A 23394-nucleotide genomic window follows, 5' to 3' on the forward strand; every position below is an offset into this window, starting at 1 on the left:
TCATGGCGCTGGCCAGGAATTTGGCTGGGGCAGGATCGTGAGGGGAGCCTGATTTGATTCCTTTAGCAGTGGCTATCAATAGGTCCTCCGTCGGAACCTGGTATACTGTAAGGCAGTCTTCGATCTTTGCCTTCCAAGTCGCTTCTTCCTGAGGGGGTAGAAGGTTGGAGCCAGTTCTGGCATCATCAGGGAAACTGGTGTAGATGTCACGTACTTTTTTGTGAAAAAATTCCGCAATGACGTTACAAGATTGTACTGAGGTATCGGCCTGCTCTAAAGAGGGGGGAGGTGTAGTGATCTCTTTATAGATCCTAAAGAGCTCCTTGGATGAGCAGTTAGCGCTATCTATACGGTCAGCGTAGAAGGTCGCTTTGGTTTTCCTAATTAGGAAGTGGTATTTTTTTATGCTAGCTTTGTACACATCTCTTGCCTCTGGTAAATAGTTCTTTCTCCAGGCGCGTTCAAGCCTCTTGCAGGCTGCCTTGGTTTCTCTAAGAGCTGTGCTGAACCAAGGTGCAGTTTTGGTTTGCCGCTCCGGGCCCTTATTGGCCCAGGGGGCAGTGATGTTTAGGGCTTTAGTGATGTGTCCGTCCAGGGCCGTGCAAGCCTTGTCAACATCAACTCCTAAGTCTGTGGGGGAGCCATTCAGTAGGAAGTGATATTCAAAAGAGTCCATGGAAAAGCGGGCCCATTTCCTTTGTTGTTTATTAGCACTATGGTGGGCTTGTTTGTAGTGAGTCTTGACTAGGAGGTGAAAGGGGACTAGGAAGTGGTCGGTCCACAGCAACGGAATGGGGGGGTCCTGCTTCAGATCCTCCAAATTGCTAAAGATGGGGTCAAGTTGGTGCCCCTGTCGATGGGTCGGGAGGAAGGAGGCTGTTTCTAATTGTATGGTTTGCAGCTCTTGACGCAAATCTTGAGCAGCTGAGTTGTTGAGGTCTTCGAAGTGGAGATTAAGATCACCTAATACAAGGAACTTCCTGTATCTCATGGCCGATGTGGTAGCGTTCTGGATGAGACTTTCCGCAAAGTTTCTGCTACCTCCCGGGGGTCTATAGATTAATAGGCCTTTGATAACCGTATTGTTGTCGATACCGATGGAGAAAGCTCCAGATTCGCTATCTTTTATATTAGCTGGTTCGAGGGTGCATGTCATATTCGCTCTATAAATTATGGCAATGCCACCTCCCCTTCCCTTAGGTCTATCCTGCCTGCAAATTGCATAGCCAGGGGGAAGGGCCTCCCTGACTTCAGGGTCTGAGTCCTCGTCCAGCCAAGTTTCGGTGAGACATAGTATGTCCCATTTGTTGTCTGTTATAAGGTCGAATACTTCTAGTTTGTGTTTTTTGAGAGATCGACAGTTAAGCAGTGCTCCACTGATTTTCCTACTGTGCCCTGGTAGGGCGTTGTCGTTGGGCGTGCTTGCTTTAGGTTGCTTATTGAGGGTGAAGCCACAGTGTTCACAGGGATTTGTAGGACTGCGTATACTGAGATCAATGCTGTGCTCACATACCTTAGAGTATTTGTTGCGGAGGCTGAGGAGCTCCTCTTTATCGTATCGGTTATCTGGGAGGTGAGGACCAGGGGGTCTGGCCCCGTGCCCCGGACTGCCGCGGACGGGCGCAGACGGGCTTGCCTCTCTGCCACAATGGCGAAAAACAATCTGAGGATGGAGGAGATGCCCAGGCGCACTGTAGTCCAGGGGAGGAGTCACCTATCTTGTGATACTTAGAAGACTCTTCCTGGACAACAAAGTGCAATCATCCGGACCCAACACTAGGCGGCGATCTATGCACAGATATGAATGTCAGCAGCCCTACATGCCCAGAACAGATGCATACTGGTAAGTAGCATATTCCCTCCTGCCGGAACATCTTCCAGGAGTAAGCAATCAGATAGCAGATCTGTTAAGTCGTCATACACAATGGGAACTTGATCCACAAGTTCTTCAACTTTTCTTCCAAATATGGGGCCAACCAGACCTAGATCGGTTCGCCACACATTCAAACTCAAAATGCCCAACTTCGCCGCCTGGTTCTCACACCAGTTGTCCAAAGACAATGCGATATGGATGAGCTGGTCAGGCAGATTTGCATATGCTTTTCCGCCACTCCCACTCATTCCACTAGTGGTACGCAATATCTAACAGTCTCTCAAAATGATCCTAGTTGCTCCCACATGGGCACGGCAACCATGGTTCACAACACTACTCGAACTATCACTAGTCCCTCATCAAAAATTATGGCACTCCCCAAATCTGCTCAGGCAGAACCATGGAGAAATAAGGCACCCAGATCCAGCACAACTGAATCTAGCGACCTGGCTCCTGAAGTCTTAGAGTTCGGTTACCTGAACCTCCCACCGGACTGTAAGAATATTATTAAGGAAGCCAGACTCCCCACTACTAGAGCTTGCTATGCAGCCAAATGGAAAAGATTTGTTATTTACTGCGAAAACAACAAAATTGACCCATTAGTTGCTTCAATACAAAACATTATTTGCGATTTGCTACTTCTACAAAGATGCAATCTTGCACACTCATCAATCAGATTACATCTGGCTACCCTTGCCGCCTAGGTACAAAACAGACAACATTTGTCTTTGTTTTGAGAATCTGCTATCAAAGCCTTCATGGAAGGCCTTAAAAGGATAATTCCACCCAGACTACCACCATCTCATGTGTGGAACCTAAACATTGTTCTTACTAGACTCATGAGTCTCCCATTTGAGCCTTTACACAAATGCGAATTACAATTCCTGACATGGAAAGTAGCGTTCCTTGTCGCAATCACCTCTCTTAGGAGAGTAAGTGAGATCCAGGCTTTAACCATACAAGAACCATTTTTACAAATGCATCCAAGCAAAGTGGTTCTTTGGAAAAATCCAACATTTTTTCCAAAGGTAATTTCTGCTTTCCATCGTAATCAGTAGAGTTGCCAGTGTTTTTTCCAAAACCCTGATTCAGTAGCAGAGAGAACTCTAAACACACTCGACGTCAAAAGAGCTTTACTTTAATACATAGACCGGACTAAACCCTTTAGAACAACAAAACAACTGTTTGTAGCTTTCTCTCCACCTCATAAAGACGACCCCATCTCCAAAGCTGGAATTGCCAGGTGGATAGTCAAATGCATTCAAATATGCGATCAAAAAGCAAAACACAATTTAACAATTCCCCTAAAGCCCATTCAACACGCAAACTAGGGGCTTCCATGGCATTCTTAGGGAACATTCCTCTAGAACACATTTGTAAGGCAGCAACTTGGGCCTACTACACCCACCTTCACCAAACAATATTGTGTTGACGTGCAGGCCAAGCAACAAGCTTCTGAAGGCCAAGCTGTTCTTAAGACACTTTATTACTGCAACAAATACAGGTCACTACAGCTAAGGGAGACACTGCTGTACAGTCTATGCAAAAGTGTACTATCTGCAGCTCATATGCCTCAAACGGAAAATGCAACTTACCGTATGCATCTGTTCTAGGCATGTAGAGATGCAGAGTAGTACACGCCCACCCGGGACCTGTATCTGTTCCAGTTTTTCTCTTAATTAGATACACTTAGATGGACATCTATTCTATTTCTTACAAACTCCATAATTTCCATTTATGATGGAAAACAATCTGAAGATGGAGTCGATGCCCATGTGCACTATCGTCCAGGGGAGGAGTCACCTATTTCATGAATACAAAAGACTTCTTCCAAGACAACAAGGTGCAAGCATCCAAGCCCAACACCAGATAGCGATCTATGCAAAAGTGTGCTACTCTGCAGCTCTACATGCCAAGAACAGTACTGGTAAGTATTATTTTCCTCTCTCCCCTATCTCAGATGTATTGTCTCCCAGGGTCATACTGGATCTCAGATCTTCCTGTTGAGCCTCATTCTTGTTCAGGTTCAATACCTCCAATTATGGACCAATCGCACTCCCTATACGAGTTTTCTCTCTAGGAGGTTACTGGCATTCGGCAGGTCTCCAGGCACTCCCTCCCCATGTGCCTGGAAGATGCATGATTTGCCCTCTACAATGATCCTTAATTTTGCTGGGAATTCCAGTTTTGACTTGATCTCATTGTCTTGTAGACGCCTCTTAACCTCTTCAAAGGAACTCCTCTGCTTCTGGACGGCCAGTATGAAGTCAGTCTAGTAAAATATGGATAGTAGCATTCTCGAACAGAAGATACCCTGCGCCCCCCCCAGGTTCCAGATAATTATATAGGATAATAGCTCGTCCCTGTAATTGAAAGTCTTACCAATAATTGTTTTTGGCTGCTGGCCAGGTTTTGGTAGGGTATTGGGGCTTTGTGTGGTCTTTACATGAAAGAAAATTGGGTGAATCCTTTAGGGTGGAAATGATTTAAGTATCCAATTTTTGACTAACAGGTTGACGCTAAGGCACACCGCTCTCTTGGGGACCCCAATAAATCTGATAAAATTGGTTTACGATCTACACTCCGCATCTGCAAGCCTACCCTGGGCAGTGCCAGTGTTTTTTCCCATTGTGGTCATCTCCTTTTTTAGCTTTGCAAGTGTAGGATATTCCAAGTTGCGAAGACTTCTCTGCTTTCTTCAAGCAAAAGACCGACAATATAAGAAGTGTTCTCCTCAACGATGTAAGTCGATACTCCTGCTCCATAGGCATAACCAACACTCAACCTAAAAACAACGCTTCATGGACGTCCTTCGACACCTACACTGAAGAATCAATTCACAAGCTGCTCGACACCTTGAAACCCGCCAATCACCTCACAGACCCCCTACCTGCCAACGCTGTTAAAGCCTTCACCCCCATGCTCCTCCCACTCTGGACTAAAATCATCAGCTGTTCCTTGCAACAAGGATCCATCCCAGACTCCCTCAAAATAGGGCAGGTCACGCCTATACTCAAGAAACCCACAGCTGACCCGGCCGACCTGAACAATTACCGACCTGTCACCAATATCCCCACTCTGGCCAAATTGCTAGAAAAATGCGTATAACTCCAACTGACAAAACACATTGAGCAGTTTGACCTCCTCAACCCTCACCAATCAGGATTCAGAGCAAAACATAGCACGGAAACGGCTATGACACACATAATTGATGACGCCCTTTAAATCCTTGATCACAACGAGTCCTGCCTCCTCAACCTCCTTGACCTCTCCTCAGCATTTGATACGGTCAAACACGAGAATCTACTTGAGCTGTTAAACACCAGAATGGGCATATCCAGGACTGTTCTCAAATGGTTCACTTCCTTTCTGCACAACCGGTCTCAGAAGTTCAAGATCAACAACACACTGTCCTCGCCTGTGCCCGTAACACTAGGCGTCCCACAAGGCTCCTCCGTATCCCCCACATTGTTCAACCTCGTCATGGAACCACTCACCACCTTGCTTCAAGCATCAAATGTACACTTCCATATGTACGCAGATGACACTCAGCTCTACCTCAAACTTCAATCCCCTGAAGACATCAAACTTTTGAATGCCACACTAAGAAACACTCAAGCATGGCTGGCCGACAATCACCTTAAACTAAATGCTCTGAAAACTGAGTTCCTTCTGATCTCACCTCTTGCGAAAAAGGCCATCACCCAAACCTGGCTCAATCATCTAACCGCACTAAATGTCCAGCCCACCATCGTGGACTCTGCGAAATCCCTTGGCATCACACTTGACTCCAATCTCGACATGCAGCAGCATATTAGCAAAGCAACCAAGGGTGCCAACTTCCAAATCCACACGCTGAGAAAACTCAAACCCTTCCTACCACCCAAGGACCTCCGAACTGTTGTACAAGCCCTAGTCATTCCTCGCATAGACTACGGAATTGTGGCTCTCAGCGTGCTCCCCCTAACAACAACGGCACCCCTACGAGCCTCCTTGAACGCGGCCGCGAGGCTCATCACTGGTTCAAGAAAACACTCGCATATATCCCCTGACTTAAAAGCCCTGAACTGGCTGCCTTTTGAAGCCAGAGTTCAGCTGAAAATTGCCTGTATGACACATTCGGCGGTACACCACAAGTCACACAACTACCTCACTCACAAACTGACTATATCAGGAGGCTTGAGATCCAACAGAAGCACAAAGAATCTCCTCCTGAAACCTCGTAGATTCCGGAAGGAAAAAACATACAAACGCTCCTTCTCCGGAATGGCACCCAGGATCTGGAATGCACTCCCGCCAGAAACTAGGCCTATCCCCTTCTGTGTACTCTTCAAGAAAGAGGTAAAAGCCATCCTTATGGCTAAGTTCACCTGAACCCTATTGCCACTGGAACAATGATAGTACATGGCTCCTAGTTTATCGGCTACCTGATTGCTTATCTATATTAGACTCTTTTATGGCTGCTACTGGACCAAAATCACTGCACGGATGCTTTATTATCTGGTTTCCAGATTGTTTATTAGGGCTGTACACTATGACCTGAGTGCCTTACTAACTTGCAATCCACTCACTACTGCCTACTATTCTGTTTTCAACAGTGTGTTTACTCGCCCTCTGGGGTGCTATAATCTTATTCGAATCGTCATTGCACGGCTTCAATATTATTGCTTCCTGATTATTATTAGTGTGCATACTCTTGTGCGATTACTACCCTATTTTGCAACCCACTCCCTACCGAATATTACACTGTTTTCAACAGTTTGTTTATCCTACCTACTGTTTCTGTAAAGCGCTCTGATATCTGCAAAGATCTTGTTCGCGCTATATAAAACTTTAAAAATAAATAGATTCTGTCATTGACACTCTCACTGTTATGTAAGTACATGCGAAGCAAGCCCATCTCCTCTGCCACCGTATTAATTTTGGATTCTGGCATTGGTTTTGTGTCCATGAATTCCAGCATCACATCACAAATGATTGGCTTCTCATCCGCAGCACCAGATTGTTGTCATTGCTCTCCCCCAGGACTCTGATCTTTTATATTACGCAAAGAGACATAAATGTCCATGCTGTTATGTTTTTTTTTTCACCGCTCAATCTTTTCTCCATTATGGAACAGCCCTGCACTGTAGCCCAGAACTCTTGTTGAGGGCACCAGTATTTTAGAGCAATGCCACGACTTGAACCAGAACAGGCTTTCCACCTTTAGGGGTTAGAGTATTGCTCTCTGCTGCCTGCTTCAGATAGCCGTTGAGATCTGCTCTCCAGCAACCTATGACTATTTTGGCTTGTCCTCACTCACCTGCATAGTCAGGGCTTCAGGAAGGGTGCAGTCGAGCCCAGCAGCCATCAACAAGGCTTCCCCACCCTTGTGTCTCCAGAGACTGGCACAGCAAGTGCACACCCCTCCAGTGCTGTCCCTCTTCCGACCGGAACTGCCACGAAGCGCACAATGCGCCGCCCTTAACACTGGGACCCCTGCAGGCCCCTTTACTGCAGTTATCAAAATGTCCTCCGTTTTATCAGCCTCATGGAGAAGGCATAGGACCATACAATTTTAACTCCTTTTGTACTCCATCAGGCTCTGTAGAATCTCATCCGCCCCTAGTTCCCAGGAGCAGCAACCGCCGCAACCCACTGTCCACTGAAGGAGTGTGTGCGCACTTCTGTTACAGTTCACTACACAGACTCACCCATTCTCTTCAGTTTCGGGCCAGCAGGTACCACAGTGGTCTCTATGTTGCTGTAGGCAGTCGAGAGCTGCATCTTTCCTCCCCCCTGCGCAGAGATAAACAGCACTCACCAGTCAGCTTCTTCAAAGGCAGTCAGGCATACCTCTCTTGCGTGGGGCCTAGCAGTGTCAGTCACACATCCTCCATAGGTCTCCCACTTTGAATTATGCCATGATCACTAGTGTATACTCCAACCCAATATCTCACAGGGTACCTTAATATTGAACAGGATATTTGGGGCTTTGTTTTTGCGCTTGCGGGAACTCTGTCAGCATGCCACCGTCTTGGTCAGCATTCAGCTGCACCCCCATTGCTTAGCAGGCTTGTACAGCAGTATTATTTTAATCCTTGCTAATCAGTGAGGCCCTTATTTTTATGTTTTTGTTAAATCTTAAAACTGAGGTTTTTATGTTAAAAGAAAACATGAAAAGAATTTGGCACTTGACTGTTCAGTCTCAAAGGAAAAAACTAAGAGTTGAATGAATAGTTAGTACATATTGACTCTGTTAGAGAAATATCAGTAAACACTAGGCTTAATTTGGATCACATTACTGTCATGCATATTTTTTCAATAAGATTCTACCTCTAGTTTAACACTTACTTGGGGTCCTTTCATTCACTTCTGCCCATGGCCACATTTTTATCGTACCCACCATTTTCATTTGACTCAAAGGTGCTTGGTTTTAAAATGAATTTTAATGTCAAAGACTAAAGCAACAACTCCATTCAGCTGGTCGCTGTTGTCATCACCTAAAATCAGTGCATTCAGTATCTGGGGATTTGCCATCAAACTTTTGTGCATCCTAAAGATCTTTTGTGCATCCTAAAGATCTTTTGTGCTTCAAGATGGGTTGAAAGCTGTCTTGATGACACAACATAGAGAAAATTCTTCTAGGATGTCAAATTAGCGTATTACAGGAAAAAAACACGAAGAACCTCCTACTTTGGCGGGCACCCTAGCCCATAGTCTATCCACGACTCTGTGGGGGATAGCCCTCGCCTCTGTGTCCTTAATAGAATTGAAACTTATATTCTGTCAGGACCAGAGATGAGGATTATGCTAGTTCAAAGTTTATCCACCAGTAAGTATGCCTTGTTATGAGACCTACTTGGAGTCTTCAACGTCATCCTCCGGCGCTTGCTCGACGTCGTGTCTTGAATCAACGGCAAGCATGTCTGCGCCATACCTCCTCCCGACGTTAATGTCCTCGACCGGGACAGATGTCCTCTCTGTGTTCCCCTCCACCTTTATACTGCAACCTTCTCCTCTCCTCTGTTCCATGGAGACGAATCTTCTCCCGGTCTCTCAGGGTACGCTTGGTGAAGTTCCTGCCGTTTTTATTTTTTTATTTTTTAACTTTTAGTTACCAGCTTAGCACAGCACATCAATGCAAACATAGGTGCTCACTGTGTGACATTGCAATCAAGAAAGATGCAGTAGTATAAAAAATAACAATATAAAGTCTGTCATGGCTCGTATCAAGAAGGAGAATAATAGCCAGGTAACTTGAAAGTAGAAGGAAAATACAATCTCCAAGGCCTCCCCTTCGTCCCAGCACATAACCAGTCGCCGTCCACCAGCAGGTGACGTGGTCTCCCTCAGACGCAATCACCGCATGAGACCCCACAGGGAAAGGGAACCAGTCTCACTAGTGCAGGGAACTGTGTAAGGCAACTAGCATTAGCGAATTCTATAATTACCTAACCTACTCCTGTAGGGACGATGCCCGATTCTAGCAATGAGTCAGAGGCATTTCGAAGGGAGTCCACATACGTTCTGTAGGGACCCCAAATGTCCTTGGGGCAGGAGGAACCGGGCATTGTACTGAAATAGACCTCACTAAGTTCCTGCAGTGTTGAAATGACTCAGGAACAAGACTGTCTGGAAGACCTCATGGAGGTCTGCCTTGGCCTTCTTTCTCCCACAAGTTGGGCATTTGTCAAAGAGGGATGGGATTTCTTGACAAAATTCTGTTCATTTGTCAGGAGAAAACGGAGAAAGGCATGGAGAAACAAAAAACTTAGAGTGAAACTTTGAAATTCAATGAAGAATGTCGAAGAAAAAAACCAATTCGGTCAAGCTCAAAGCTCCAGGATCCTGTCAGCAAGAGCCGGAAAAAGGAACTGAAGTAACTGCCACCTGCTATGTATGATGGGATACTGTTTGGTGCCTGATCCCTTAAAGGCACAGTGTTCTTTTTTTAGACCTATGATGACTGTCTATGAGGCTACTCTGCCCTGCTCCCTTCATCTCTTCATCTCTATCATAAAGATAAAAAGGGTTTGTGAGATATTTCTACCAACACTAAATATGTCTCAAATTTACTTTTTCTGGACCCTTTTTTCTCTTCAGGATGAAGAACCTGGCCAGTGTCGTCTAGGTAAATAGGCTGCATAATCTGTCTTTGTCTTAAGTTTTTTTACTTGCCTTCCTGAAGTAAGACTAAAATTATACACTTTATATATATATAACATGCATATTAACGTTAACTGTTTTTAAATGAGCACTAAGCACTTTCACGTATCACCTTTTATTAAGTCATGGAACTTTTGATATTTGCACGTTATAAGATGGCGCCCAAAACATTCCGGAGAAAATGTCCTTCGATATCAATTGAATATGTAATTAACCAATGACTTTAAAATGGTGGTTCTAATTTGACACTAACGTTACACTGACGAAGCCTGCCAAGGCGAAACGCGTCTGTAAGGGGTGAGGGGGGTTCTGGTGATTAAATCCTTCAAAACGGATACCAGTGTGCCAGCCTTTTCTTTTTCTGACAACCGGATGAACGCAGAAAACGTGTAGCTATATATATATATAAATATATATATATATATATATATATATATATATAATCAATCAATCAACAATCACAGACATTTATAGAGTGCACTACTTACCCGTAGGGTCTCAAGGCGCTTGGGGGGGGGGGGGGGGGTTGCCGTTACAGCTTGAATATATATATATATATATATATATATATATATATATATATATATATATATTTATTTATAGATGGAAGTGCTTCAGGTTTCGACACCTACGCGGCCTACATAGAAAAAGAACAACCTAAACAATTTAGAATAGAGTATTTATCGATTGACGTCTACACACCAGTCGAGAATGTCTGTCTCTGGGTGATGGAGATGAAAAAAAAATGGCTATTTCGCTACCCTCGTTGTGGAGCAAAATACGCTTGTGATTCTGAGCACAAGGAACAAGAGTGCGCAGCGTGTAACCTATTTAAAAACAAAATGCCACTGCGGAATAGAAGAGATCTGCTCCCAGCTCACAATATGGAGATGGCAGCTGAGGCAGAGTTCTCCCATGATAAATCGCAGAATGAAGAGATCAACGCCAATATAGCAACGTAAGTTGGGGTAGTCATTGCAAGCCCCAACTATGTTGACTTTGTAGAGTCTAGCAGAAATGAAAGGGTCCTAATCCACATTGAACACCAAGCCAAAGGCTATGGTATTCGGGTCAGGACCAAAAACAAAATCAACTGTGACTAACATGGACTCACCAGGTGCTAAACAAATCTTTCACACACCTCCCCCTCCATGCCATGGTGCACCATAGCCCTCGGACTTGGATCATTACCACGTGCATGCCTCGGCACCTAGAAGGGACAAGAACATCCTCAATTCCAATCTGTCGACAAGGCTGAAAATTTAGATGGCACTTGTGAGAAAGTGCTATCTTTCTTGCATTGGTATTCCTCCACTTTTTTCTGAACTGCTAATGTGCTTTGACTGACTGTGCCCTGGGCTCCTGCCAACCAGGTACCCAGGACCTGTGTTCCTTCCCTAAAACTGTGTGAAACTAAAACCCAATTGGCATATCTGGCCACCTGTCAGCCCCTAGTAAATGGTACCCAGGACATGGTGACCAGAGAAGACCCCTAAGGGCTTCAGCACTTATTGTGCCACCCTTAGGGGCTCTGTACCCTGACACCCACACACTGCCTTTGCAGGCTGAGTGTCTAGGTACAGAACTACACAAAGAGTTGACATGGCACACATCCCTGTGTGCCATGCCCACAAACCCACTGCCCTGGCATACATCAGTCACCCCTCTAGCTGGGTGCCCTATGCCAGTGGTGTGGGCACAGGTACATGAGCCCTGTGCCCCTACAGTACCCAGAGCCATTCCTGGGCACTGTATGTGCAGTGATGCCATTAAGAGTATATGGTGCTGGGAGGTCGTCATTACGAACTCCACAGTACCATAATGGAGACACTGAAGACATCTTAGAGTTGCCCCCTTAAACCTAACCCACAATCCACGTGTGGACTGAGTGACTGCACAGGCTACTACACAGCAGACATGTTGCTGGACTCCTGGGTGGAGAGCCCCTCGCTCTCCTGGTCCTGCAACAATGCACATCCCGGGCGAGGTGCTAGATCTCCTCCCCCAGGATAGGCAGGGGTAGGCTTCAAAGGTCTGCCTCCTCTGTGAGTTTCTCCAGACCATTTGCTGCTGCCCCCAACAACTGGCCCCCACCTGTTCTGACCCCCACTCTGATGGGAAGACTGGAGGGAAACCCTACATCAGGAAGAGGGGTGTGCCAGCCTTTGCCAACCCCACCCTTCGGGTGGGAGAGGCGAGGTGAAGCACGGCCCGGGCTCTGGCCATCTTGAAGATGGGGAGCCCTGCCCAATCACAGCTAAGCTCCTGATCCCCTCCCACAGGAAAGGAGCAGACTAGGGGGTGTACCCACCCCTGGACAGGGACCTATTGGTCCCTGCCCATGCCCTACCTGTAACGCCCCCTAAATTCAGTTTTTAGGGGCTGCCCGCCCCTTCCTTCCTCAGATCCCGATAAGAAAAGAAGAAAGAAGATCAAGAAGACAACCTGCCCTGCAGCTGCTCACAACCGGACGATACCCTCTGACTTGGCCCCAGCCCTACCGGCCTGTCGATCCTAGAACCTGCTCCTGCTTAATCCCAGCGACTCCTGCGGACAGCAACCTTGGGACACCCGGAGGACCTGCCTGCCTTGACGCTCTTAAAGACTGGGACTCCCATAAGCGGAGGTTCTTCTTCAACACCAAACCCCTGATGCCAGCCAGGGAGCTCAAGACCGGCCCACTCTGCACCCTTCGAGTCCGGCCCGTGCCCGAGTGATCCAAGACCACAAGGACGTCCTCCTGGCGACTGGGACCCGAAGTCCAGTGCCCAAAGACCCTCCTCGACGAACCAGACGACACCTGCAGCCTCAGAACCAGGGACCGCTAGCAACCAAGGGTAAAATTTCCCGACACCCAAAGACACCCCTGCACCCGGCGGCTCCCTGTGCTTCCCTTTGGGGTACCTACCTCTTCTCTCAGATCCCAACTTACCTCTCGAAGTGGTGGTCGCACCTGAAAAATCACCGTCCCTGAGTCTGCAGCCTTTGTTCCTTTTTTACCTTTCCCATTTAATAACCTAGAACGCCAGACGGCTCAAAAGCATCCTGCACCCAGCCGCCTGAGTGCCTCTGGCAGTTCAACCTTTGCCCTATCCGACTTCCCCATTTGCCCTGAGCAAGTGACCAGGAGCCCAACTCCCACAGCCACGTGGCCTGCTAGCCACCAACCGGAGGCTCCCTGTCCCTCATTGGCTAATGGGCCTAACTACCTCTGCACCCGGCTGCCCCTGTGCTGCTGAGGGTTAACCAACTGTACCTAACTGACCCTGGGGGACCCCTGAGTCTATGCTCGGAACCCTAACTTCACCAATCTAGTACTCACATGGAAACCGGTAACTCACTTACCTGCCCTTGGATAACATTGACTGGTTTGTCTCGGAAAATCTTGTAAGTGTGAAGTTTTGAAAACTTAAAATATGCCCATAAAATCAACCGAATTCCGAAGTGCTCACCTGTGATCAGGAGAGAAGCCAGTACTGCATCTTGTAGCCGAAACCGAACCGCAAAAGTAATCCTAGCTGGGTTTACTAGTAACTTGAATTTTCTCCATAGGAATCCATTGTGTGCTTTTCTGTGAAATTTCTTCCAAGTGTCTACTTTTGAAAAATTGAAATATTCTTTAAAAATCATACCAAATACTGAAACTGAATTACTTACCTGTTTTAAGTTGAGACCCCAGTGCTGGACCTAGGAGCCCAATACTGGATTACCAAAGTAACGAGATCGTACTTTAACTGCAACCTGAATTTTCTCCCATTGGATAACATTGCCAGATTTTCATTGGAAAGTTTCTAAGTGTGAGCTTTTAAAATAGCTTTATGTTCCTTAAAAATCACTGCAATCACTAAAACGTTTTTACTAAACTGTTTTCAGCTTAGATCCCGGGATTGAATCTAGGATCCAGTCCTGGAACTACCCGAGTAATCTACAAAGTAATCAGCTGTATTTATATAGAAAAACCCATTGAGCTCACCCCCTGTACCTATTGTGTTTTTCAAAGTTTATTGCCTTTCTGCAAAGTACTCATCTGAGACCTCTCATATTGAGAACAGTATATGTTGATACCTGTTGGTTTTAAAAATAAAACAACTATATCTTTGATATAAAAACAATTGGCCTGGAGTTCAGACTTTGTGTGTGTGAAACCTTTTGCTGACTGAGTGTGTACAACAAATGCGTTACACTGTCCTCTGGTACTGCCTTACTGCTCGACCAAGCTACCACTTTAGAGAGTAAGGTCAAACCTGGCTTTAACCTCTGTTATACCTCTGGGGTTTGTGGACTCTATACACACTGTACCTTATCTTGGTCCAGTATATGTAGAGCCACTTTCTCACAGCACTGACACAACACCGGCACCAAAGCATAAATCTGTATCGAAGAATGTTTTGGTACCGACAAAAAGCAGACTTCCACGCCAGACAAGGTATTGAATCCGAAGAAGCACTCGAGCCATTCGGACCCCAAAAAAGCATCAACTCAGAGTAAGGAGTGTAGGAAGGTGGATATCTGACTATGGTTACTCCCAACTTTTTGCCTAGTGTTTTGCTCGTTTTCGACATAGTTGGCCTGGGATCCTGCTATTCAGGATCCCAGGCTTCCTGCTCTCTCTGTTAAAATGGACTCCATGTACCTTAGGTACATATCTAATTGGATACTGGGTCACCTTATCAGCCCCTGTACAGTGTACCTTAGGTACCCAGGGCATAGGTGCACCCAGAGCCTTCCAGGGGCTGCAGCATGTATTATGCCATCCCTGACTGGCCATCCAAACTGACACAGCTGGGGCAAGGTGGATTAATCACCTTTGCTGTAGATATAGTATACCTATATCTAACCCCAAAATGGACACATATACTCCTATAAGTCACTCCTACGGCAGGCCTTATCAATCCTGAAGGCAGAGTGCTTGGAATTATGTGAGATGGTGCTCTAGCATGAGCTGAGCCTGTCTGCAGCTTTCGGAATCATGTCCTTATAGCTTTTCCATGATAACACTATACCATATACTTCTAATTCTGCCATCACCAATGATGACCGAATTTTCCTAGAGTGGGAGCACATCAGGCTGCTCACCTTAGGGGTGTGTCTGACCTGGGTGTGCTCCACGCCACCTCGCATTTCTAATTTCCCATTGGTCCTGGTGCCAACGGGGTGGCATCTCCCAGCTCTGGAGGAAGCCAGGATTGCATATCAAGGGCGGCAGAGGCTTTGAAGCCTTTGGCCTTGATATACTGATTTACTAGTCATCCTGTTTGAGGTGGTTTGGTCACTCTGGCCAGAGCATGCATTGTTCCTGACCTCTAAGAGCGGGACTGTCACCACCTAGGCGTCAGAGGCGCATCTGTGGTGGGATACTGGACTTTACCAGTCAGCCAGCACACTAGAGGACTAGTAGGGTTCAGGGGTTACCTCTAAAGTACCCTCTGAGTGTAGGTTTTAATAAATCAATCACTGGAATCATTGTGGGGTTATTAATTTGAAGGGTTTGATACCAAACACCTTAAGTTTCTTTGAAATCATCCTGTAGCTGGGGAACTCGTAATCACCAGTGCCCAGTACATATACTTAAGATGGCTTCCTTTTCACTTGCAATGTCCAAGAATCTACTTAGACATCACATGCAGATATGTCCACACATGTAACGTAATGCACCCTGCCTTAGGGCTGTAATGCCTGCTGTAGGGGTGACTTGCATATATTGCATGCAGTGTCTGTAGGCATGGAGCATAGGATGTGTGCCATGTCTTGTTTTCACTTTGATCTGTGCCATTTCTCACAATCAGCAATGGCAGTCAGCATGAATGTGGTAAGGGGTGCTTTAAGGTGGCACAAGACATGCTGCAGCCCTTAGGGGACCTTTTTTAGTACCCATAACCTAGGTACTAGGGCTACCATTTACTAGGGACTTACAGGGGTTCTGAATGGCTTGCCAATTGGGGTCCTAGATAGCAGTCACCCAGTGCACTTCTGTCAAAACAGCGCTCATCCGATTGCTATCCATGGCATGTTATCGGAGAAGCAGGCTGGTGTGCTCTGAGAGAGCGCCTCCGAAAAGGCGTGCAGGTGCCCCTAGTGGTCAGAGGACTGCGCCACAGAGCCCTGACATGCTTCAGCGAGACACACTATTGTGAACCTCAGCCATGTAGAAGCGAGCGCTCTTCCCTGGAGAGTGGATTAAGCACCTGAAAGGCAATAATTATGTAAATAGCGCACAGTAATAGCGTAATTAGCACAAATAACCACAAAATATGACTTGGAGCGGCAGACGGGCCTGGCAAATGACGAGATAACATGGACAAGGTACTATAAGAGGGTCGTGAGCACACTGATTGACATGTAATAAACTTTTCTATCCCAAGTATTCATGGGATTTGTGGTTTAGTTAATGTTTTGATATGGCTGCTGTTAATTAAAGCGAAGAATAGAAAGCATAATCCTTGCTTTCGGTCCTGACATAGAATTAGTATGTTCAAGGCATATGAGCTGTAGATCGTATACTTGTGCATAGATCTGGTGTTGGGCTCGGTTTTTTGCACTTTGTTATTGTAGAAGTCTTTGTAGTCACAAGATAGGTGACTCCTTTAGTGCGCCTGGGCATCGACTCCGTCTCCAGATTGTTTTTTTCCGCCATCGGGTTCGGATATGATTTGCTGCGCTCCGGGTCAGCTTAGTATTCGATTCCCCCTTCGATACGCGAAGCTCTCACCGTTCAATGGTGGTGTTTGGATTGCGATCTCCCTCGATGCGTATCCCAAGAACCAACAAAATCTTCGAGTCCGGTCGTTGACTTGGGCTGATCGACGCCATCAAAACCAGCATATGGAAAGGACTCCATTCAACAAATGCAAGTGTGGTTCTAAATTCCCACACACAGATCTCCCCGAGGTCTGCAACCTTTGCCTCTCACCAGAACACAAGAGTTAACACTGCCAGGCCTGTGCTTCCTTCAGGTCCAAGGAAACCATACGTGATCGCCGGGATCAACGTCACAAAATATCTAGATCGACCGTTTCGGCGCTGTACAACATCTTCGATGCAGAACCAGAGACAGGAAATAAACAAGCCAGCGTCTCTGAAGCCGATGAATCGGACTCCGAAGACCAGACAATTACTCCAGGTCAATGGAGGGCAAGTACTGACATCAATGCCCGTGCACCGAAAAAACACACAGCTCCGGTAACACCTTCGGGTCTGGGTCTACACAGTGGCAATACTTCAGAAGCCCCGGCTCGGAAGTCCACAAAGCCTTCAAGCTACTCTGGATAGAGCCAGCCATACCACGGTACCAAGAAACCATCTTCGGCACAAAACAGAAACCCAATGTACCGTCATCACCAGACTCGTTGGTACTGAAACATGGTCAACCCAAGGATTCGGATCCGAAAAAACATTCCACACCTTTGGAGCCGAATAACATTTCGGAGTCAAAAACTTCACCAAAGCAGAAGGAGACTAAGACCCCTCCTAAAGACAACAAACCAAAGCACCACTCGGAGCCTAAGTCCCTGATGCCGAAAAAAGACAGTGGATCAAAAGAACTGTTTCATCCAGATCCTCCAGATCCTAAACAAAAAACACTACATATTGACCGTTACCGGTCAGATCACTTCTATACCACCTAAAAAGAGGAAATTGGACACGTCAGACACCTGATACCCTTGAAGAAAAAAAGACTCTGCCACTTACCCTATGAGGCCTTTCTCTCCACCTCCAAAGCTACCAAGCATAATACTCTCTCCAGCACACTCTCCAGTGCCTCCTCTTTCACATGCACCACAAGAGGATATAGGGGGTGGGGATGAGGACATAGACCCACCACAGGATAATGATGAGACTTATGAGGACACCCAGAGTATCCCACCTCATGACTCTATGGATAATTATAATGTCCCAGATGTATATCCCTGCAGGCCATCCCCTCCAGATGACAACATAGGGTCTGCACAGCTAATAAATAGAGCTGCACAATATCATGGGGTGCAACTCAACTCAGACCCTTTGGAGGAAGATTTTTTATTAGAGACTTTCTCGCATGCTCAAAACTCAACTAATACTCTCCCTATGCTAAAAGGGATGATTAAACTTGCACCTGAAGTTTTTAACCATCCTGTCAGGGCTAGGGTGCTCCATCCTAGAATTGAAAAGCAATATAAACCAGCTTACATTAATGGTCAACTCCCTCTGGATTCATTAGTCGTGGCAAATGCTTGTAAACGGGCAAATTTCCAAACCACAAGCGATGCCCCTCTGCCAAACAAAGAGTCTAAACTATTGGACGCATCCGGTAAAAGGGTTGCGTCACAGGCTTCACATTTTTGGCGTATTGCTAAATCACAAGCTTTACTAGCAATGGTTTGACATGGCTCATTATGATGAGCTTGAAAAGCTCATGCAACATCTTCTAGACCAATCTAAAACCAAGGCAAATTATCTCATACAAGAGGGAAAGTCTATCTCAAAAACCTCTATTAAATGTGCCCTGGATGCAGCCGTGCCCTGGGTGCAGCGGATACAGCATCTCGCGCAATTAATACAAGTGTGTTACTATGCTGACATGCGTGGTTATGCATATCTGGTTTTAAGCAGGAGGTGCAGTCTACTATCCTCAAGCAACCTTTGGATCAGGAACACTTGTTTGGACCTACTGTGGACACATCTTTGGAAAAGATGAAAAAGGACACAAACAGCCAAGTCTATGGGGGCTCTACTGGCAACAACTAGTAGAGGTTCCTTTCATTCCTCCAAAACCATTGGCACAGAAAACACCTCTTCCACTTATACAAGCCCCACTCAAACTTCCCCTAACAAAGGATATTTTAGAGGGACCTACAGAGGCAATAACAGAGGGAGAGGACCTGGTTCTAACACCCACAACTGCCCCACCTCAAAATACTTGCCCCAGACATTCCACTCTGGTCAGGAGAAGACTATCACAATTCCTACCTGTCTGGAATACCATCACCACAGACAGGTGGGTGAGACAAATTATCCAGTATGGTTACTGCCTGGAACTCACTTCTACACCCCCCCCCCCCCCACACACACACACACATACCTCCCAGACATAAATCCAATGTCCACATGACCTCTTGTGCTTCTAAAGCTATAGGTTCTCTCTCTTGCAAAAGCATGCAATAAAACCAGTTCCCCTATATCATCAAGGTACAAGGGTTTACTCCCTTTATTTCATCAGTCCAAAAAAGGGCGGCACTCTCAGGCCAATATTAGACCTCAGACTGTTAAACCTATACATACAATCCGACCACTTCCACATGGTCACTCTCCAACAGGTCCTCCCTCTGCTCCATCAAGGCGAGTTCCTTGCCACTCTAGAACTCAAGGACGCCTACTTCCACACTCCTATTCACCCTACTCACAGGAAATATCTACGGTTCGTAGCGGACGGTCAACATTACCAGTTCAAAGTCCTTACATTCGGAGTCACAACAGCACCCAGAGTCTTCACAAAATGTCTTGCAGTGGTAGCATAAATAACCTCAAAATATGACTTGTTGCAGCATACAGGCCTGGCACTTAACTGACGAGATAACATGGACAAGGGCCTGTAAGAGGGCCGTGAGCACACTGACTGGTTGACATGTAATAAACTTTTCTATCCAAAGTGTTCATGGGATTTGCGGATTAGTTAATGTTTTGATATGGCTGCTGTTAATTAAAGCGAAGAAAAGAAATCCTTGCCTTCGGTCCTGACATAGAATTAGTATTTTAAGAGTGTGTATTTTTGCACAAATGATCTTGAAAACATATGTATCAGAATCATGGTAATTAACCCTTTAATTGCTGCCGACGGCCAACGGTCGTCACGAGCGCTACCTCCCCATTGCTGCGCACAACCGTTGGCCGTCGGGTCAGCATTCGTTCTCCGAACGTTCAGCACTGGGCGCTGAACGTTCGACGCTGGGAACGGGTTAATACTAAAATCCCACCATTCATAACTGAAACCAGACCTAACCCAGGGAGAGACCCAAATGTGTGTCATCAAACATCTCTCCCTAGACCTATTAGTCTACAATCCCTATCTATTTTCAAAACTATCTTTCACCATCTATTACTTGGCTGTATCATCTGTGCCAAGTTATGTTCGTTTTTTTGCCACATAACTTACTTTACTGCTGGGCCTGCTATTGGAATATGATCGTAACGTATTCCTCCCTCCGCATCTTGTCTGTCTAGCTCCTCCCTTTTCTGGCTTTGCTTTATATCTTAGCTTCTGTTTATTTCTTATAGAGCATGGAGGGGGGACTGCTGCATATTTGTTTCTTCTGTGTGCAAACAACGGTCTCTTGTGGAAGTGTACCGAAGGCAGCGATGTAACACCTTTGCATCCATCCCAGCTAATTCTGTACTAGGCAAGATGGTATATTATCCACCAGCATTGCACGCAGCTTGGAGAGGCAGAAAATCCCTTTGGTCTTGTTTGTGAGTACTGTCTAAGTTGAGTTTGAAAAGGTAAAAACTTGGCGATTGTGCACAAGTTCCTTAGTATTATAATTCAAAAGAGTTTGATTTTCTAGTCTCTAAACATGACACACACTCAGGCTAATAATGTACTAGTGTGCCCACATTTGCATACAAGCAGGCCTGGCTTGTATGTAACATGTATGTATTACCAGGCAGGCTTCTAAGTCCACCCGTCCTCTTGCTATGGTGAGTCAGATTTTATCAGGGTCTACTATTTTTAGGACCTACTGGTCCTTTATGTTGAAAAAGGTAGAGCTGGAAAAGAACAGGTGCTGTGTTGATTCAGTGAATGAGCACTAAAGATGCCTTTAAATATTTTTGTTTCTTGTCACATTTACTGGGCATTTCACAGAACTGTCTAATGTCATCTTATGTTTTCTTACAAATTGCTGCTTATTTTACCTTGGCGATCAGTATTCATTTTTCTTTCTTTGACTACAAAGTTAGAGGATTTGATAAACTGAAGGGTCTGACGAGTTTGAAATAAGACTAGGATGTCGGTTTGTTTGTTAACACAACATTTAAATAGCTTGGAAATGAATAGTATACATTTTGAATAGCAGGTAAGAAACCTCATTTTGTTTTGGTAATTCTGATTTGTGCGGGAAACAGATTTTATTAGGGTCAAAACATATCAGCACCCTTTACTTGATGGTGTACAAATGATAAATATTTTCTGAAACCTGATTTCCACTCTTTACAATGTGTGTGCTATATAGTTTTATCTGTAAAACTGCATGTCCATGGGAATGTTTATGGCCAGTTCAATGGAACATGTGCGGTCTGTAAATAACAGTGCACTATCACATCCAGTTTTAATCATATATTTATTAAAAGTCCGGGGTTTTGAACATTCCTGCTCTGATGACAATGCTGTTCGTGAACTCTGAGGCAGGTCAGGGGTCATGAGTACCCTGTGTGTGGGTAAGATTCTTATTATACATTGAGCAAATGTTTAGTCTATTGAACAAAATAATTTTTGGGACAGCAGGCATGCTGAACTCACATATTTGAAGGTGCTCTCATGTGAAGATGAAAAAAAGTGACACTGTAAAATAAAATATTTGCCTAGAATCACAGTTTCCGACTAGTTTATGTGTAAAGTGTATTACAGTTAGGTCAAGTAGATTATTCATGCCACTAGACTTGCAGGTCTGGTAAAAAAAAAAAAAACTATGATTTTTCGAGGCCTGCCAGAAAAGCCCTGCTACAGACAACACCCCCACTCCTAAACAGTGTTGCAATTGTAATGACGTGACCAGGAACAAAGTTCCAGTCCTTCAAGAGTAGATGTACAAAAACCAGGGTGTATGTTATCTAGGGACATACACTGTTATCGTGACACATACCATAGCTTGAGGAAACATTGTAGCCATCTTTTCTGTCAGATCACTAAAGGCATACGCCACAGTTTACTGACACTGCTCTTCCCATTCTAGTGTTTCCAGCAGACAACATTCCCAGCTTTTAATGAAGTATTAACAAGAGTTCTAACATTTAGCATTTAGATTTCACTGTTTGGGGCAAACCATCTTCCTTGAGCCCCTTCAGCCTCTGACTTCTTAGAAGACTCATAATGCGTGGGTTCCTGAATTGTTGGAACCTGCCATGAACTTGTTTTTATCCCTCCACTTGCAAAGTCAGTAACGTCACAGTTTGTGAAGGACAGGCTACAGGAGTTAAAATTGCCGTTTCTTTTGGTCTGACCAGAAGGAAGGAGCTGTTCAAAAGAATCCTTTACTTCTCTGAACATGGAGAGGTGAGTTTCAGTAGGCCTCAAAACAAGCCGGCACACTACATATGTGCAGTCGCTGGCCTGCCCTGTAATCAGGCCATTCCCCTCACCCATAAAGCCTCAACTGCCTTTCCCTCCTTGGGGGTAAGTGCCTAAAACCTGAGCTCGTCCCATAGCAAGCTCAAGATTTTTTTTTTATTAATTTGGGCGCGATTTAAGAAATAGGCCGGACGGGGGTATCAACCAAATTCTCTGCTCCCTTTCACTTTGCCTCTTCTAGTTGACAGAATGTCTGGTCCCTGAGGGTGGGGGCTCAGTGCAATGTCTGGACAGGCAATCTCCAGATCCTGTCCTGGTTCTAATTTTTTTCCTAATTGTCTGGTGAGCTTTCTAGCTTCCACCCAAGGATGGACAGTAAATGCTCCAATCTGTCGGGGAGAGGAGCGCAGGATGAAAACCCACTACACTAAGGGGGGGGGTCTGAAACTGAATGGGACAGGGTGCTAGCACATTTTGGCATCAGTCTTCACCCTCGAGCACCAGACAATATTTCTGCCTATGTGAAGAGTGACTACCTGGAGATCTGTACATGTATCCACAATACATTACCACCTAGAGTCTGACATTCAGACTGATGCTAGAGTTGGTCAGTCCACTCTAAGGAATCTATTTGCCTAAATGCAGCACTCAACATTTTTTTATTCATTTTCTTTCCTATGCCCAAAATCCGCAAATGAAACAACTACTTTTAGCTTGCTACTCTATTCGAACGTTTAGAACTATTAATGAAGATTGTACACTGCAGAAGAAAGGATTACTTGTAGTCTTGATTTGGCCTCATAGTAATCTTCATTTAAGTTAACTGACCATGGGAAAGCTCTGAAGACCCAGTCTCGATCGAAGTTGAGGATGTAGACTTATTTTCTTCCCCAAGGCCTCTCCTCTGAGATATCTTCATCCCACTCCAAGTCTTCTTAGAAGTAAAAAAAAATTGAAGAAATACAAGAAGTCAAAGCAGGACTCCCTTCTTCCCACCACTCCTGTCCAAAGACATCTGAACCTGAGGCTACCTCATTATCACGGTCACCCACTGCAGTACCTACTCCTCCATTAGTACTCATTCAGCCTCAGTTCCCACAGCCATCAGCTATGC

The 23394-nt window shown here is 45.5% G+C and overlaps 2 protein-coding genes across 2 annotated transcripts in view; both read left to right on the forward strand.

The window, feature by feature from the left end:
• Window positions 1-23394, forward strand: part of LOC147728074 (uncharacterized) — a 755421-nt gene that overhangs the window by 237826 nt on the left and 494201 nt on the right. The window lies entirely within an intron of this gene.
• Window positions 1-23394, forward strand: part of EIF4E (eukaryotic translation initiation factor 4E) — a 262166-nt gene that overhangs the window by 162511 nt on the left and 76261 nt on the right. The window lies entirely within an intron of this gene.

This window comes from Lissotriton vulgaris, chromosome 3_1 (assembly GCF_964263255.1).
Source record: "Lissotriton vulgaris chromosome 3_1, aLisVul1.2, whole genome shotgun sequence".
Taxonomy (NCBI): domain Eukaryota; kingdom Metazoa; phylum Chordata; class Amphibia; order Caudata; family Salamandridae; genus Lissotriton; species Lissotriton vulgaris.